General features: G+C 38.2%; 1 protein-coding gene across 3 annotated transcripts in view; it reads right to left on the bottom strand.

Annotated features, from left to right (window-relative positions):
* LOC149128838 (synaptobrevin homolog YKT6-like) overlaps positions 1-19620 on the bottom strand; it is a 145175-nt gene that overhangs the window by 23219 nt on the left and 102336 nt on the right. For all 3 annotated transcript variants that reach the window (XM_089318808.1, XM_089318812.1, XM_089318830.1), the window contains one exon: positions 4359-4408. The gene's annotated coding sequence lies outside the window, so the exon portion shown is untranslated. The remainder of the gene's footprint in view (positions 1-4358; positions 4409-19620) is intronic.

Genomic DNA, 19620 nt, shown 5'->3' with positions numbered 1-19620 from the left:
TGATAAAGTTTATGAATTAGGTACAGTAAGGGAGTAACCATAATAAACAGTAGTAGACTAGAAAAATTATAATATTTCAACAAAAGTTACTTAAAACTTTGAATGGTTTATTTCTGGAGTTTTCCATTTGGTATTTTCAGACCATGGTTGATTATGGGTAATTGAAGTTGTGGAAAGAAAATCCCCTAGAAAGGGAGACTTCCAAATTGGACAGCAAAGAGGACACAAGCTTATACATTTATTTTTTTCTTGAAAATTTGTAATTTCATAGAGTACTAAGTAATAGTTGAAAGAATATTTCTTTTTTTTTTTTTTTTTTGGCAGGCAGAGTGGACAGTGAGAGAGAGAGAGACAGAGAGAAAGGTCTTCCTTTGTCGTTGGTTCACCCTCCAATGGCCGCCACAGCTGACGCGCTGCGGCCAGCGCACCGCGCTGATCCGATGGCAGGAGCCAGGTACTTATCCTGGTCTCCCATGGGATGCAGGGCCCAAGCACTTGGGCCATCCTCCACTGCACTCCCTGGCCACAGCAGAGAGCTGGCCTGGAAGAGGGGCAACCGGGACAGAATCCAGCGCCCCGACCGGGACTAGGACCTGGTGTGCTGGTGCCGTAAGGCAGAGGATTAGCCTAGTGAGCCACGGCGCCAGCCTAAGAATATTTCAATTTGAAGAATGGAAAGCATTTCATTTTCTTTCCTGTGTCACTAACAGAAAATTGACAGTTTCCTATTCTTGCTCAATTAATCACTTTCCTATATTAACTTGGATTGCCTTCTTTAACATTCTATAAACATACTGCTTAATTTTTTCTGGTATCTAAGACTTATTTCATTTATCTTTTGCATGTGATGTTCAAATTTTGGGGGCACAGGTATTTGAAATTTTTTTAAATTGTAAGTAGTCACAATAATACAATTTTGGGGTGTTGGCATGTTGGAATAGTTGATACAATGTTACTCTCTAGCCTCCTGGGGAATGGAAGTGGGGGAAATGAGTTTGAGATAAGGCAAAATATCTGTGTTTAATGCCAGAATCATGTAATTCAATTTGTGCCACTCTGAATTAGTTGATAATCGAATATAATTGTCATGAACCTCAATCCACACTGTCATTTTGGTCCATTTAAAAATCAAAGTATCTGTAAAAATGCCCTTATTGAAAAATGATTGATTATCTTATGAGGACCATAGAATAAAAACTACTGAGGGTATTTTTCAATGCAGAAGTATAACTTTTTTAAAGATTTATTTATTTAATTGAAAGTCAGAGTGAGTGTGAGAGAGTGAGAATGAGAGAGAGAGATTGATCTTCCACCCACTTGTTCACTCCCCAGGTGGTCTCAATGACCAGAACTGGGCCAGGCTGAAGCCCGAAGCCAGAAGCTTCTTCCAGATCTCTCATGTGCATACAGCAGGGGCCCTAGGTCCTAGGCCATCTTCCACTGCTTTCTCAGGCCATTATCAAGGAGCTGGACTGGAGGCAGACAGCTGGGGCACTAACTGGCACCTAGATGGGATGCTGGCATTGCAGGTGGGGGCTTTATCCACTATGCCACAATGCCAACCCCCTCAGAAGTAGAACGTCTGTAAGACTGTGTTATGTACAGAATGATGTATCCCCTCCATTTCCATATATTGATGCTGTAACTCCCAACATGATAGTATTAGGAATTGAGCCCATCAGAATGTAATCAGGTTTAGATGTGGTTGATAAGATTCACATTTTTATAAGAAGTCTGAGAGGTTAGAGCTTTCTCTTCTACCACGTGAAAATTCAGTGAGAATATAGCTATACGCAAGTCATAAAGAGGAACCTCACAAAGAACTGGATCTGCTGACACACTTATCCAGTATTTCTCACCTCTGGAACTGTGAGAAATAAATGTCTGTTTTTTAAGCCATACAGTCTATATAGTATTTTGTTCTGGTAGTCCAAGATGACTAAGGCAGACTGCATGAATCAAAATGGCATTGATTATTTGGAGTCCCCCAATTCAGAATACTTTAATACCATTTCCTTCATGATCAAGCCATACGTTTTCTAAAATATATTGAAATATATCCTAAAAATAATAGCAAAAATCAAAAATCCATTATGGATTGTCTTTTAAATAGCTCATATCTTTCACCCCTCTGCTAGCATCCTAAAATAACATTTATTTCTCCTTTGTCTCTCTACACACATTACTAGAATAATTATTTCCTTCTAATGCTTAATTAATCAAAATTAACTTTTCATGTGATTGTTGTCTATGGAAAATCTGTTTTGATTGTAAAGAACATGAAAATAAATCTTTATACATCACTCTCATGCTTGCTAAACACATCTGTTACAATGAAAGACTATGTTATACAAAACATGAAGGTATTATTAGAAGATAATTTACTTAGAATTATCATTTATTAAATATTTTATACCTTCATTATCCTTAAATTATCATGAAGATTAAAATTTGCATTTAAGAAACAAAATGTTTCTACATAAATTATTTGTTGGTTGGCTAAGTTACTTATAACTTAGTGTCCACAGAATGATTGCTGACAATGGCTATCTATTATGTATCTGAATTAAAAATCAAGACTTAAATGAAATATTTTATGGTAATTTATCTTTGTTAATAGGAACGAAATAAGTCTTTTTGGAGTACAGATTGGCAGGAGGAAATAAAAATCCTGTATGTAAAGAGCCAAGCAGATAATGCAATTGAATAAAATTTGCCTTGCGTACAAACATCCGGGATCAGCAAACTGTAGGATGTGTGCCCCACTTGAAGGAGTTGACTGATCTCCAGATATTCCTAAATTGGTGCCATGTCCTCTAGAAATGCTATCTCAGTGTTGCCGGATCTAATTTTTTCAGAGAAGTTCAAAATCTAGATTTAGGTGAAAATCCATTTTTGCATGTGAACTTAAATTCAATTTAAAGATCTTTGGGCCAAATACAACATTTTTTAAAGGTTTAATGACTATTTGAGATGTTTAGTTTAATGATGTCAGTCTTAATATCCAGATGTATCCATTTCATAATTATAATAAATTTTAAATTTGCTCAAGAAATTAGCAGATTAATTTAAAAAGAATGAATGGGCAATGTCAAAGTATGTCGAAAATCTGTACTTACGTATATATTCAGGGCAACTTTCATCCACCTTGCACAACAAACCTTTAAATTAATCTGCTACCAAGTTTAGGGGGTTTTAGTGTCATTCTCTTTTGAGGTATGTTAGGTGTAGTTGTGTTCTGATTAATTGCTTTGATTTTATATTTTAGTCTACACCTCAACTCCCATCCTCTTAGATGGTGAAGTGACAGGCCTCATTCATCAACCACAAATGCAAATCCAATACATGGAAGAAGTACTTCACTTAATGTTAACTGTGTGGAAAAATGAGAGTTTTCAAATTTTATGCATTGAGACAGATACCATATTTGAACATGAACTTTTATAATCAATCTTTAATTGGGTGAGTTAGTGAGGATATTATTTCTAATCTGTTTGTCTGAACAAGTTCGAGATAATATCAACACAAGTTTGCAAATCCAGTCTTATTTTCACATACGTAAAGACAAGGACTTTCATGTGTTCTTGCTAGAGGATGGTCCTTGGTTTTTTTATCTTATGCACCAGTAGAAAAAAAGTAGAATTGACAAGTTATGTTTTGTGATTTTTCTCAAATAGTCCTAATCACAAAATGTAATTAAGATGGCAATTATGTATTTCCTTTTGTTTTTTGAAGGCCCTTTAATTTAGAGACATCCTCAGATGCCTTGGAGGTTATAGTCTCACTCACGTGTGCCCAGTTAGATTTATTCATTCACTGCTTAATTATGGTCATGTTGGTCAAATCTTGGCATTTGACTTATTCATGGACTCTAAGCATGGTAGCAGGTATCTTATAATTCCAACATTTTCTCCCCTGAGTGCTCATTTCCTGATTTTTGTTTGGAAAGTACTGCAAAGTTCCCAGACTAAAGCAATGACCTATGACCTTATTTCATATGTTCTTCCTCAACATCATCATGTTTAATGTTGCTCCTTTTCTAGGTGACTTATTTCATATTTGTGTAAGGAAAACAAAATTTATGATCTAATACTTCATATTCCAGTGTGTAATAACTCATCCATATCTCTGAGCGCTAACATGTTTTCCCAATTTCTTAGTAAACTGAGTCCTGGTAAGCTACAATTATGTATATGTGTATGTTGTATGTATTAGGCTCTGTAGATTAGATTTCCCCATTAAGAAACTGCAAAATACTACATAATTTTTATTAAGCTTATTTTACATTTGTTCAAAATGTTTATTTCATGTACTTAGTGCAATGTTGTGGATAAATGAAAAAACAGACTTGTTCTTACCTTTAGGTGGTTTATAATCTGGTGGAAAAGGGGTTCATATTTCTGAGAAACTGTAATAAAATAAGAATAAAAATTTATCTCAGAGAAGTTTGATCAAGATGCTATAGCAATAATTCTGATTTTGGGGTATTAGAAGAAATCCAATAGTTTTCTTTGGAATAACTTTTCACAATAACCTGATGAAATTATTTTTTAAAGATGTTTTTCTTTCATACAAGCATAGGAAATCATGTCTTTCAAAGAATAAACAAGATGAAATCATTCAACATGCAAATACCCTCCACTAATGTTAACATGAAATAGTAATGGATTATTCAAAACCCAGCTCATTCACATTGACTCTATTATTAATGAGACAAAATGAAAGAAAATGCCATACAGTCCTCCTGGAAATATAGAAAAGGTGAAAATGAGAAATACGTTTTACAGTTTTAATTTGTAAGTCTGAATGTCAAAAAAAAAAAGCATAGCTTCTGTGATTTATCAGAAAATTAGCTGTATAGCTTCCTTACTTTTATTTTTTTCTTGTGCTACCCAGGCTTCACTTTTCATTCAGTTTAATATTACAATCTTCTGGTCAAATGATTCTAATTGGTTATTTTTAGGAGTGAAGGGCATGAAGAGGTAAAACAAAGTTAACACGCTTTGTTTTACCTTGTTATTTGTGTTTTCATGTGGCTCTTTTAAAATCTTTTAAAGTATAGCTGTAAGAATTATAAGACAGTTAATATTCTGAATACATTTATGCTAGAAAAGACCTGGATTCTACTGAAATTATATTCCTTCCATAACCAAGATTATCAGTTTTTTTTCATTATTAGTTTTATCTTTGAACTCCTACTCTGACTATGATGCAGGGATTTTTACTGCTAAGATAAGGGTAAAAAGCTTAATGTTTAACTGTATAATATTGTAGGTATGAAGTATTTTTGCCTGAAATCTTTGTATTTTTTCCATGAATTCTCATGTTAATGTAATGTTAATACAAAGAGAATAGCTTCAATGAAGTTCATAGATACAATTAAAAATATAATAGCTTTATTAGTTACAACAGATTAGAGAAAACATATATTTGTCTTTTGGGGACTGGCTTATTTCACTAAGCATAATGGTTTCCAGTTGCCTTCAATTTGTTGTGATAGATGCGATTTCATTTTTTATGCCTAAGTAATATTCCATAGTGTATATATACCACGTTTTCTCTGCATTTGTTTGTTATCCTTTCTCCAGTTTCTGGTCAGGGCACTTGTATCAAAAATCAGCTGGCTGTATGTACATGGATTAATTTCTGGGCTCTCTATTCTTTTCCATTGATCTGCATGTCAAATGCTATGCCACTACCATGCTGTTTTAATGTTTGCCTTATTTTAGCAGGCTGTTATGTACTTCATAACTCCATTTTTTAGGTTAACTGTATATTTTTAAAAAATCGTTGATTTATCAAAGGTGAACAAGGCAAGGACATTAGAACATTTTAACTTTATCTTCTTGCATCTCTAAACTTCCTGTTATGGTTTGTAATTATCAAAATCCAAGATGAAGTTTGTTTTGTATTGTGAGGCTGTGGGTGGCAGGTCCTTTGGTAGTTGATAGGGATAACGGCACTGCCCTCATGAATGGATAAATGACTTTCTAGAGAAACTTGGTTCTCTTGGGACTGAATTTGTTATTGTAGGAATGAATTAGTTCTCACATGAGTAGGTGGTTATCAAACAACCCTGCTGCCTCCTTTTGTGTCTCTCACACTCTGGTTCTTCCACACATGCCTGTCTCTCCTCTTCCCTTCTGTGATATGAGGCAGCATGAGCCCCTCTCCAGAAACTGAGCAGATGTCGGCACCATGCTACTGGAATTCCAAAACTGTGAGCTAAATAAACCTCTTTCCTTACGAATTACTCAGTTTTATGTATTTTGTTACAGCAACAGAAAACAGACTGAGACTTACTTCTGAAATCTTTTTCTAGTTTCAGGATATATCTTTTATCTTGTGTTTAGTGCAGGTATTCCTGTAACAAATCTTTCTCTTTGTATGAAAAAAGTGTCTTATTTTACTTTTGTTTTGAAGGAATACCTTACTAAATTTGCAGTTTTTTTTTTTTTTAATGCTTTAAGGATGTCATTCCAATAATGCTGGCTGCCACCAGTACTCTGGTTGAATTTATCATTTTTTGTTCACTTTAAATCAGTCCCTGAACTTGTGGCTGTATGTATATCCAGTTGATCAGTTTTGGAAAGTACATGTTAATTACATCTTTACATTTGGATTCTCATTTTCTCTTCCTGTTTTTGGATCTAAAATTCAACAGTACCAAGAGTGGTCTTTATTTAAAATGCATTCCTTTGATTGTTAAATCAAAAATTGAAATCCAATTTTTGGCAACTTAGCCTGTCAAAAGTTTATTAAGTATCTCACACTTTGAACTGTCTGCATAAGAATTTAAGCTGCCAATTTAAGCCTGTATTTGATTAACCAGCTTTATAAGAGGAAAAGCAGTCAGTAGAATCACATTTTTTCATTTTTTAAAACCAATTTTTATTCATACAAAGGGAATAAATTTCAAGTATTTCATATGTCCAGTTTTTTTTTTTTTTAAGATTTATTTATTTTAAGGGCAGAGTTACAGGGAGGGAGAAGTAGAGTCAGGCAGAGAGAGAAAGCTAGCTTCCACCTGCTGGTTCATTGCCCAAATGGCCACAATGGCCAGCGTTTTCTCAAACCTAAGCTAGGAGCCAAGAGCTTCATTTGGTTCTCCCACATGGGTTCAAGGCCCCAAGGACTTGGGGCATCTTTCAGTGCTTGCCCTGGCACAGGAACAGGGAGCTGAATCTAAGTGGAGCAGCCGGGTCTAGCATAGGCGTTCATATGGGATGGTTGCACTGCAGGCAGCGGCTTTAAATTCTTTACCACAGCGCCAGCACCCACATGCACAATTTTAAGAGCATAACGATACTTCCCATCTATTCCTACTCTCTTTTTTCTGTCCCTCCCACCTTCCCTCCTCCTTCTTTTCTTATTTTTCTTTTAATTTTTACAATGCCATATTTTCAGTTTAATTTATAATCACAAGCTTAACCTTCCATTAAATAAAAATTCAAAAAGCAGTAAGTAGAAAAACAATTCATATATCTTAGAAAATTATTGAAACAGGCTGGTGCCGCGGCTCACTAGGCTAATCCTCCGCCTTGCGGCGCTGGCACACTGGGTTCTAGTCGGTCGGGGTGCTGGATTCTGTCCCGGTTGCCCCTCTTCCAGGCCAGCTCTCTGCAGTGGAGCTGCAGTGCAGTGGAGGATGGCCCAAGTACTTGGGCCCTGCACCCCATGGGAGACCAGGATAAGTACCTGGCTCCTGCCATCGGATTAGCGCAGTGCGCCAGCCGCAGCACACTGGCCACGGCAGCCGTTGGAGGGTGAACCAATGGCAAAGGAAGACCTTTCTCTCACTGTCTACTCTGCCTGTCAAAAAAAAAAAAAAAAGAAAATTATTGAAACAAATTTTACTAAAATAACATAAATTACTAACATGTATGTAATTGATTGCAAATAAACTCTGTAAGGTAGACATTATTAATAAGTGAATATCAGAGATGTTAAGAGGTTTACTCCAATGTGTTCAATAATATAGTGCCTGAATTTAAATTAAAGTACAATATTTGTTATTGTATTTTCTGCATTTTTTCAACTATTGTATTCTCTTTCTGAAGCTAATCTTTTTTTTAATTTATTTTTAACTTTTATTTAATGAATATAAATTTCCAAAGTACAGCTTATGGATTACAATGGCTTCCCCCCGCCATAACTTCCCTCCCACCTGCAACCCTCCCCTTTCCCTCTCCCTCCCCCCCTTCCAGTCACATCAAGATTCATTTTCAATTCTCTTTATATACAGAAGATCAGTTTAGTATACATTAAGTACAGATTTCAACAGTTTGCACCCACATAGAAACACAAAGTGAAAAATACTGCTTGAGTACTAGTTATAGCATTAAATCACACTGTCCAGCACATTAAGGACAGAGATCCTACATGAGGAGTAAGTGCACAGTGACTCCTGTTGTTGATTTAACAAATTGACACTCTTGTTTATGGCATCAGTAATCACCCTAGGCTCTTGTCATGAGTTGCCAAGGCTATGGAAGCCTTTTCAGTCACCGACTCTGATCATATTTAGACAGGGTCATAGTCAGAGTGGAAGTTCTCTCCTCCCTTCAGAGAAAGGTACCTCCTTCTTTGATGACCTGTTCTTTTCACTGGGATCTCACTCGCGGAGATCTTTCATGTAGGTTTTTTTTTTTTTCCATAGTGTCTTGGCTTTCCATGCCTGTAATACTCTCATGGGCTTTTCAGCCAGATCCATGTGCCTTAAGGGCTGATTCTGAGGCCAGAGTGCTGTTTAGGACATCTGCCATTCTATGGGTCTGCTGTGTATCTCGCTTCCCATGTTGGATCATTCTCTCCCTTTTTTATTCTATCAGCTAGTATTTTCAGACACTAGTCTTGCTTATGTGCTCCCTTTGGCTCTTAGTCCTATCATTATGATCAATTGTGAACAGAAATTGATCACTGGGACTAGTGAGATGGCACTGGTACATGCCACCTTGATGGGATTGAATTGGAATCCCCTGGTATGTTTCTAACTCTACCGTATGAGGTAAGTCAGCTTGAGCATGTCCTGAATTGCACATCTCTTCCCTCTCTTACTCCCACTCTTAAATTTAACAGCAAATACTTTTCAGTTAAGTTTCAACACTTGAGAATAACTGTGTATTGATTACATTATTCAACCAAAAGTATTAAGTAGAACAAATAAACAAAAAAAAATACTAAGAGGGATAACATATTAAGTTGTTCATCAACAGTCAGGGCAAGGGCTGATCAAGTTAATCTAACCTTACATTATTCAAATGTTGATATTAATTTGCATTAGCTGTATGGAGAATATTGTGGATATTCTTGGTGAATTTTAAATTTTCTGATGATGCAGAATAGAGTATTTGTATGTTTTATGAGTTATTATATGAAATATTTAATAATATTATTTCCACATTTATATATTCCTCCTATTATTTTTCTAACATTTTCTATGAATCCTTAAGAAACATTGATCCATATCTTTAATGACACATATATCTAAAATTTACAAAGAGGAAAATAATCCCATCTTCATCACTCTTTGATTTTTATTTTGCGCATTCATTCTAAATACATCCACTAGGTGACACATCAGTATATATAATTCAATATTTAATAGTTTTCTAGGTCTCTGGTGTTTAAACACATTCTATTAAAATCTTGTAGACTATTTACTTTCTCCAATCATTCATGTGGACTTTTACTTGCCAAATGTTAATGTGACATCTGCTGTACTTAATTCTAGTAAATATCAGGAACGCTCTGTAAACAAACAGTTTATCATACATATGCCATCAATTTGTTCGGAGACATGTGACTTGTGCAAACAGCCTACAGTTCTTACTAAGATTATATCAAGTAAAACCTAAATCCTTTGATTCAAATGTCTTGGATTCTCTACCAAAATGCTTATAATCTCATGCTATTTACACTCCTCACCAATTTAAAGGTGTGAATTAATTATCTGTGTTCATAAATTCACGGTAAGGAGATGAATTTTTTTTTTTTGACAGGCAGAGTGGACAGTGAGAGAGAGAGACAGAGAGAAAGGTCTTCCTTTGCCGTTGGTTCACCCTCCAATGGCCGCCGTGGCCAGCACACCGCACTGATCCGATGGCAGGAGCCAGGTGCTTATCCTGGTCTCCCATGGAGTGCAGGGCCCAAGCACTTGGGCCATCCTCCGCTGCACTCCCTGGCCACAGCAGAGAGCTGGCCTGGAAGAGGGGCAACCAGGACAGAATCCGGCACCCCGACTGGGACTAGAACTCGGTGTGCTGGCACCGCAAGGCAGAGGATTAGCCTAGTGAGCCGCGGCGCTGGCCCAGGAGATGAAATTGTTATCAAAGGTTGATAATATTTGGTATTAGATTTCTCAAGTAAGGAAGTGACTGTTTCAACATGAAAGAAGAAAAACATAACAAAAACAACAAACAAACAAAAAAACAAAAACCAAGAGTTTGGGAGCCAGAGATGTGGCTTTGTTGGCTAAGCCTCTGCCTATGGTGCTGGCATCCCATATAAGCATTGATTCGTGTCCTGGTTGCTCTTCTGATCCAGTCTCTGCTTATGGCTTGCAAAAACAGTGAAAGATGGCCCATGTGCTTGGGCCCCTGCATCCAAGTGGGAGACTCTGAAGAAGCTCCTGTCTCCTGGCTTCGCATGGGTTCAGCTCTGGATGTTTTAGCCATCTGGGGGTAAGCCACTGGACAGAAGACCTTTCTCTCTGTCTCTCCCTCTCTGTGTCTATAACTCTACCTCTCAAATAAATAAATAAAATCTTAAGAATACAATAAAAAACCACTAAAACATAATTTTAAAAAGGCAGTGGATATATAAGTCCAACTAGGTTTTCAAACTTAGCTTCATGAAATTACCTACTGCATTCATATAAATTTTAAAAACATGATAAATTATGCTAAAATTTGATTAGATTTAAAACCCCTTATTTTCTACCTTAAGGAATGTATTTGTTTCTCATGTTAGTCTAACTACCCAAATGCTGGTTCATCAACAAAATTTCCTGATCTGTGCTATGAATTAGAATTAAAAAAAAATCTGATTATGTTTGCCTAAACAGATAACTGAAATCAGGAATGTGGAAGAATGAAATATGTATAAGATACACATTAGGAGAAAGCTCCTCTGACTCATGAGAAATAGTAGAAAGCCATTTAGGAAGGAGTTTAGGCAGATATATTATAAGGAAGATGGTATTATACAGAAGTTTAAATTATAAAGAAGATGATATTATAAAGATGATTTTAGTATTAGCCAAGATTAAGGTTTTTTCCTTTCTTTGTAAGATGAATAAAAATTCCTATTTTTAAAAATTATAAGACTAAAGTTAATGCCTTGATGAATCTTCCAGGCAGCTCTTTTTACAGCTTAGTCCAAAGCTCTATGTCAGAGACACAGATGTACCATTACTTTTACCACAGGTCAAAGGGCTTATCTGATAGTGTTCAGTAACTCTTTTGTTACTGCAGTAGCAGGAAGCTGGAATCAGGCGCAGAGCCAGGATTCTAATCTAGGCACTCAGACATGTTTGAAGGCATTCCAACTGGATGCGTAGACTAAACACTCACATCTGTTTTATATTGCTATTTGTTTAATAAGGCTGTACTATAGGCTAAAGGATTTATTTATTATTCCATAAAGTAGGAGGGTCTTCATAGCTTCATAGAAAAGTATTCTCACAGGTTTTTAAATTTTTGATACTGGGTGTTTTGGTTCAGGCTTCTGATCTTACATTGCTTACATATCTTTCAGTCTATACTAGTGCACTGAGTCAGAATTTCTAGAAATTATTTTAGGCTTGAGGCAGACAACTTCATGAAATTAAAAAGCAAACTCAAGGGGCCAGCAATATGGCACAGCAGGTTAATGCCCTGGCCTGAGGCACTGGCATCCCGTATGGGTACCGGTTTGAGACCTGGCTGCTCCACTTCTGACCCAGCTTTCTGCTATGGCCTGGGAAAGCAGTGGAAGTTGGCCAAAGTCCTTCAGCCCCTGAACCCACGTGGGAGACCCAGAAGAAGCTCCTGGCTTCTGGCTTTGGATGGGCACAGCTCCAGCTGTTGCAGCCAATGGGGAGTGAACCATCGGATGGAAGACCTTTCTCTCCCTCCCTCCCTCCCTCCCTCTCCTTATCCTCTCTTGCAGACAATTGGGGAGTGAACCATTGGATGAAAGACCCCTCTATCTCTCTCTCTGCCTCTCCTCTTTCAGCCAATTGGGGAGTGAACCATCGAATGGAAGACCTCTTTCTCTTTCTCTTTCTCTTTCTCTTTCTCTTTCTCTTTCTCTTTCTTTCTCTTTCTCTCCTTCTCCCTCCCCCTCTCCCTCTCCTTATCCTGTCTTGGGGCCAATTGGGCAGTGAACCACTGGATGAAAGACCTCCTTCTTTCTGCCTCTCCTCTCTCTGTATAACTCTGACTTTCAAATAAATAAATAAATCTTAAAAAAATAAAATAAAAATAATGGCAATAATGGATAGAGTATTACCAATTTAAAATTAAAAGAAAGCAAACTCAAGATCCAGGGGAACAATATTTAATTACAAAGGACTGGTGAGGGATACTTTATTGTAGTTATTTTGTTGAAATACTGTGGTTGTTTTAACATTCTATTTTTCTTTTAACATTCTCATTTTCTAAATATGTGAAGAAGCTGCTTCTTCCCACATGATCTGTAGCCCAAAAAATTTAGTAGACTCTGCTCAGATAAACCAAATTGAAACATTTTTAGTTGATATCTGATTCTCCCCACAAAATCTGATTCTCAGGAAACTATAAATTATTTGTAGCATTCCATTAAAAATGTACCTCCTAATAATTTGAAAAATAGATTGTGAAACCAGTGCATTTCCTAGAGTGTCATATTTGAAAGTAATGTTCATTTAATCAGGTATGACAACCCAATTTTAGGGAACAAGGCTAATTTAAATGCCTACAAAGCCATTCCTGGAAAACTAATGAGATTGGCCTTTTTTTGTGATCAAGAATAATCTTTGAGATTATTGTGATCACAAGGTAGAAAGGAGATGGTCAAGAATAGTGAAAGGCTATGAAACGGGCCAGAAAAAATTGCTAGTATCTTTCTCAAGGAAATCTATACATCCTCTTATCTACCCTTGTATAATATTTGATTCTATATAGAGTCTGTCTTTCCCTGTCTTTAAGCTATTTTACAAGATTCCTTGTTTCAAACCAGTAAGTTGTCTTCACAATCCACCACAGATTTATGAACTATAGTTTGAATTACATTCACTAAACGAAGAAAACTTTTAATAAGCTCACCTTTCTCTGCTATGCACATTTTCTTATTTTCTTTGTTCTTCTGAATAATGAGAAGGTGAGGGAGAATTCATCAGCCACCAGTCTGAGACATAACTTCTCACCTTTGATCTGCCTTACTTTTCCCTTACTAAACAGTAACATGATAAAACACAAGAAAGGACTTTTAAAACTTGGATCTAAACAGGACCAGCATGTCCAAGCTATTGTTTACTTTTCCTTTCCCTCTGGGGATCTCAGAGTAAAAGGACAGTTATATGCTAAACTAATTGCAGACACTGTGCACTTTTCTCCTGCAAATGAATCCATTAAAATCTACCTGCTGACCTGTACACATTGCTATTCAATGCTGACTCAATATTTTCAGGGAGAGAGTAGAATAAATACTCGTATTTAAAGTATTTGAATAATATCTACTGATAATTTGTCCTAGCAGCTGTTTTATTTTTGCTGACATAGTAGAGAAAACAGCATCTCATGAATGGAAAGCATAATTTTCGAGATTATATTTTCTGATCTTGGTTTATTTCTGAGGAAGCCAAGAACAGTGTTCATTCATTCTTTTTTTATTTATTCCTGCTACATATGCCTAAGTCTATATACTTTTGTTCTTTATACCATCACCATCATTTTCATGTCCAAAGAAGATTTTTAATTAAAAGTTTTATTAAGAAGACAAGTGGAGAATGAAAAATATGCACAGGGCAACATGATAAGATTTTAAGCATCTTTATCTATTCAGTGAAATAACATCTGATTTTCCTTTCTATTTTGAAATCCTGATTCACTTTTCTGCATTTCCTTCAAATTTCCTTCTGCACTTTCCTTCAAATCCTGATTCACTTTTCTGCATTTCTCACTTTTTAATTTATGCATGCTTTAAAAAATTTACTTATTTGAGAGACAGAGATCCCATCTGTTGGTTTACTCCTCTAATGCTCACTAATGGGCCAACACTGGAAGACAGGAGCTCAATACAGATTTCCCACAGAGGTGTCAGAAATCTAATTATGCAGGCTATCACTAGACCAAATCGTAATGGATTGATAGATTTGAATTTGTGTTTATTTGGATTTGTGTTGTACTCCCTAACACCAACAGAGTTTTTTCCACAAGACTCAGAGCTTTCTATATTTCCTTTATCTGATAAAGCTCCATTGCTACTTTAACTTACAATCAAGTTTTTTTTTTTCAGAGCAATGAAGGTTAAAGCTAGTGATTTCCTGAAATTACCCTTTTATTTTTCAAATACAATCTTAAGTTGGAAACCAAAATATAAATCCATTAAAAGAACAAAATTTCCATTTGGGTAGAGAATTTTGGATTTCAGTCATTTATCACTGTAGCTAATTGATTCCTTACAGGTACCCCGATGGAATTCTTAGAACTTGACAGCTGATGTAAAACCACAAGTACATCTGCAACCATATATATCATGTATGTGCAAATGAACAGAGCCCAACAATATCTTACTTGATATTAATTTGAAAAAGACACATTGATTTGCAGATTTTAGTCACCACTAAACTGAAAGCATATGAATACAAATATGATTGATTTACAAGGGACAATGAGAATAGGACAGAGAACATATGTAGATTGAAGAATTCTGTTGTTTGGAAATTCAAGATGTAGATGAAGAAGTGGCAACTGAAATTAGAAACCTAAAAAAAGGAAAAGAAAGAGAGAGAGAGAGAGAGGAAGGAAAGAAAGAAAGGAAAGAAGGAAGGAAAGAAGGAAGGAAAGACGGAAGAAAAGAAGGAGGGAAGGAGGGAAGGAGGGAAGGAGGGAAGGAGGGAAGGAGGGAAGGAAGGAAGGAGGGAAGGAGGGAAGGAGGAAGGGAGGGAGAGAGGGAGAGAGGGAGAGAGGGAGAGAGGGAGGGAGGGAGGAAAAAAATACAATTTTAAGAGCCTGAAGGGGCCGGCGCCAAAGCTCACTAGGCTAATCCTCCACCTGTGGCGCTGGCACCCCAGGTTCTATTCCCGGTTGGGGCGCCGGATTCTGTCCCGGTTGCTCCTCTTCCAGTCCAGCTCTCTGCTGTGGCCCGGGAGTGCAGTGGAGGATGGCTCAAGTGCTTGAGCCCTGCACCTGCATGAAAGACCAGGAGGAAGCACTTGGCTCCTGGCTTCGGGTCGGCACAGAGCGCCGGCCGTAGCAGCCACTTGGAGGGTGAACCAAGGGAAAAGGAAGACCTTTCTCTCTCTGTCTCTCTCTCTCACTGTCTAACTCTGCCTGTCCAAAAAAAAAAAAAAGCCTGAAGGGAGGTAATTTTATTATTTATTTTTATATTATTTGAATGGTACAGTCTGCCCCAGATAGGGACATAGAAGAGAGATACCTTCCATCTGCTGGTTTACTCTCCCCCATGCCTACAATGACCAGGAGTAGGCCAAGCCAACATCCGGAGGCCAGTACTCAATCCAGATTGCACATCTTACTGGCAGGGATCCCAGTACTTGAGCCATCACCTACTGCTTCCTAGGATGCAAATTAGTAAGGAGCTAGATTGAAAGTAGAGCTTGGACTTGAACTCAGGCACTCTGATATAGGAGGCAAATGTTCCAGCCAGTCTATTAATGGCTGTACCAAACACCACCTTCAAAAATACTCAATGATACACATAGTTTGGGCACAGTCAATTTATGCTGTGCCCTGAGGAAACCAGTGAAAATAAATTTTTGCCAAGTTCAGTTCATGGCAGTACCTAATGTCTCTTTTTCATTTTTTAAAATATATTTTAAAGATTTATTTGATCTGCACAATGTCAGCGGGAAAGGGAGAAACAGAGAGACTATCCCTCTGCTGTTTCACTTCCCATATGTCCCAGGTTAGGGCAGGCTGAAGTCAGGAGCCTAGGACTCCAGTGGACTCCTCATATGGATGGCAGATCCCCAACTACTTGAACCATTATCTACTGTTTCCCAAGCTGTGCTAGTAGGAAACTCAACTGAAGCAGAGATGCTGGGACTCAAACCAGTACTCTGATATTAGGTATGGGCTTCTGCAGTGGCACAACAACCACCCTAGTGCTTCCTTTCTTTGGGAGACAAGTATGAAATACAGGCTGGAAAGCTGGGAGACAAGTTAAAATTGTATCTAGATAGTGGTTACTCTTATCACACTTACTGTATTTCTTGTATAGTATATATTATGCTAGACCTTATTCTTTTTTTTTTTTTGACAGACAGAGTGGACAGTGAGAGAGAGAGACAGAGAGAAAGGTCTTCCTTTTGCCGTTGGTTCACCCTCCAATGGCTGCTGCGGCTGGCGCACTGCAGCCGGCGCACCTCACTGATCTGATGGCAGGAGCCAGGTACTTATCCTGTAGACCTTATTCTTACATGTACTATTTTTTATTGCATAATACATGCCGATTCTGTCCTGGTTGCTCCTCTTCCAGTACAGCTCTCTGCTGTGGCCTGGGAGTGCAGTGGAGGATGGCCCAAGTGCTTGGGCCCTGCACCCACATTAGAGACCAGGAGGAAGCACCTGGCTGCTGGCTTCGGATTGGTGCAGCTCGCTGGCCATAGAGGCCATTTGGGGGGTGAACCAACAGAAGGAAGACCGTTATTTATATCTCTCTCTCTCTCACTGTCTAACTCTGCCTGTCCAAAAAAAAAAAAAAAAAGAGTACACTATTAACATTATCACTTTACCAATAAAAAACTGACACAGAGAAGTTAACTTGTTCAAACTCAACCACAAGTGAAATTACTATCATTCTGACTCAAGTATTCCACGTCCATTCTGTTAATGTACATACTATGCTTCTTTCTACATTTTCCTTAAGAAAATTTAAGTATAGCTTCCTAAGGGAGATTCCATACTGCAAGAAAGAAGTAGGGTCAAGGGGAGGGATCGAGAATGACATGATTAAATTAATTCCTTCATTGAGTTGTGTAGAGGTCAGTCCATTCTGCCTTCAGAATAACAGCATGGGGGTGCTACCTTCTCCCTACCCCTGAGCACATAAATTGACAGGGGATTGGAAGATGTGTTGCAAAGAAAAATACCTTGAAACATTCTTTTGTCTTGATGTGAGTATCTTATGGTGAAAACAATCAACTTAATATTTATTTACTTATTTATTTGACAGGCAGAGTTAGACAGTGAGAGAGAGAGAGACAGAGAAAATGGTCTTTCTTTTTTCCATTGGTTCACCCCCCAAGTGGCTGCTACAGCTGGTGCATTGCGGCCGACGCTCTGCGCTGATCTGAAGCCAGGAGCCAGGTGCTTCTGCTGCTCTCCCAGGCAGATGCAGGGCCCAAGCACTTGGGCCATCCTCTACTGCCCTCCTGGGCCACAGCAGAGAGCTGGACTGGAAGAGGAGCAACTGGGACAGAATACAGCACCCCCACAAGGATTAGAACTCGGGATGCCAGTGCCGCAGGCGGAGGATTAGCCTATTGAGCCATGGTGCCGGCCTCAACTTAATATCTTAAAGCCTACCTAATGACAGTCCTTGTGCTATCAACCTTTGCTGTCACATTATTAAATATAAAGTGAGAAAGGGTGTAACTAAGAATTTGAGGCAAAGTTTCAATATGTAAAACCACATCCAATAGTATAATAAAAATTACTAAGAGGTATATAGATGAAGCCAGATAAAATAATCAGACATGTCTTCAAGTGTTGTTGCATTCATAAAACAGCAGCTAAATTCTATGACAAAGGTATTTTAAGAAAGTAAAAAGACGGCGAGCCTAAGATGGCGGAATAGGAAGGGAGCACACTGATAGTCCGGGGAGAGACAGTTTAATAACAGTGGAGATACTGCAGGTTCAAGGAAGAGTAGGGGAGGAAACAGCAGAAGAAACTCTTCCGAAACGCGTGATTCACAGTGGACCTGTGTGGAGAGCGTGGGAGCCCACAGTTTGGGAAACCAGTGGCAGACTCAACACACCAGCACTGGAACGCGAGGTGAGCCGAACCTCAATAGCCCGAGACACCAGCAGGCAAGCGGAGAGAGGAGACTAGAGGGAACGACCCCTGGGGGGGAAAATTCACCAGGCTAACTGGAAAAGAGAGAGAGAGAGAAAAAAAAGGTGACTGGTACGGACACGGGTTTCTCTCTCTCCGCTCACCTCTCAAGGGCGAGCAAGACAAAGAGCAGGTGCCATCTCTGACATACGTCATAAGCAGAGTGACCTCAGGTCTGCACTGGCCCTGAGCCTAGCAGAAAAACCTGACTCTGGGCAGGGCAAATTAACAGGAGATTAGGACCTAGTAAATTTGTGGTGCTACTGAACTGAGACTGTGAAAAAAGAGACGGTGAGGGAGAGAACTCACGGAATTCACGTGAGTACTCTCCAGAGACGCTACAATTCCGTAATTTTGGCAACCCAGTGGGAGACTGAAGGAGAATCTGAGCCCACTCTGAGGGCAGAACAGATTCCCTGTGTGGTCCTTGGGAAAGAGCTTCCGATCTCTGGCTCCTGTGGGTATATCAATTGCCTGCTAATTACCTCCAACTTCGTTCAGCTGTGTGGAATTACTTCCCTTTTGAATCAAAAAAAAAGAGAGAGAGATTTACCACGCCTAACCTGGGAGTGTCACCTTTGGCACACCAAACAGAGCTCTCAGGCCACACCCATCTCAAGCCTCTAAGGCTCCATCAAAAACAAACAGTCCACTTAATCTAGAGTCATAGTATAACAAGAAAAAGCACCACAGTGAAGAAACCAAATATCTCCAATATGCCAAATAACAAACGCAAAAACCGAGGTAATAAAAACAAGGAAGTCACCATGACACCCCCAAATGAAAAAGACACCCCAATTCAAGATTATGAAGATGATGAGATAGAAGAAATGCAAGAAGCAGATCTCAAAAAATTGATAAAAACCTTAAGAAGTTCTCAAAAACAAATTCTTGAACTACAGAAATCCTTAATGGACAAGATAGAACATCTCTCTCATGAAAATGAAATATTAAGGAGGAATCAAAATGAAACGAAACAACTAGTACAACAGGAAACTGTGATAGTGACGAGAAATCATACTGAAGTGAAGAATTCAATAGATCAAATGAAAAACACAATAGAGAGCCTTACAAACAGAATGGGTGAAGCAGAAGAGAGAATATCGGACTTAGAAGACAGAGAACAGGAAAGGATACAGTCAGACCAAAGAAAAGAAGAGGAAATTAGAAATCTAAAACATATTGTCAGGAATCTTCAGGATACTATTAAAAAAACCCAACATCCGGATTGCAGAAGTTCCTGAAGGCATGGAGAGGGAGAAAGGATTAGAAGGCCTTTTTAGTGAGATATTAGCAGAAAATTTCCCAGGTTTGGAGAAGGACAGAGAAATCCTAGTACAGGAAGCTCACAGAACCC

Source organism: Oryctolagus cuniculus, chromosome 1 (assembly GCF_051225735.1).
Source record: "Oryctolagus cuniculus isolate XC-2025 breed Fujian yellow rabbit chromosome 1, ASM5122573v1, whole genome shotgun sequence".
Taxonomy (NCBI): Eukaryota; Metazoa; Chordata; class Mammalia; order Lagomorpha; family Leporidae; genus Oryctolagus; species Oryctolagus cuniculus.
Note: the sequence above shows the minus strand (reverse complement) of the source record. Positions and strands in the feature narration are given on the sequence as shown.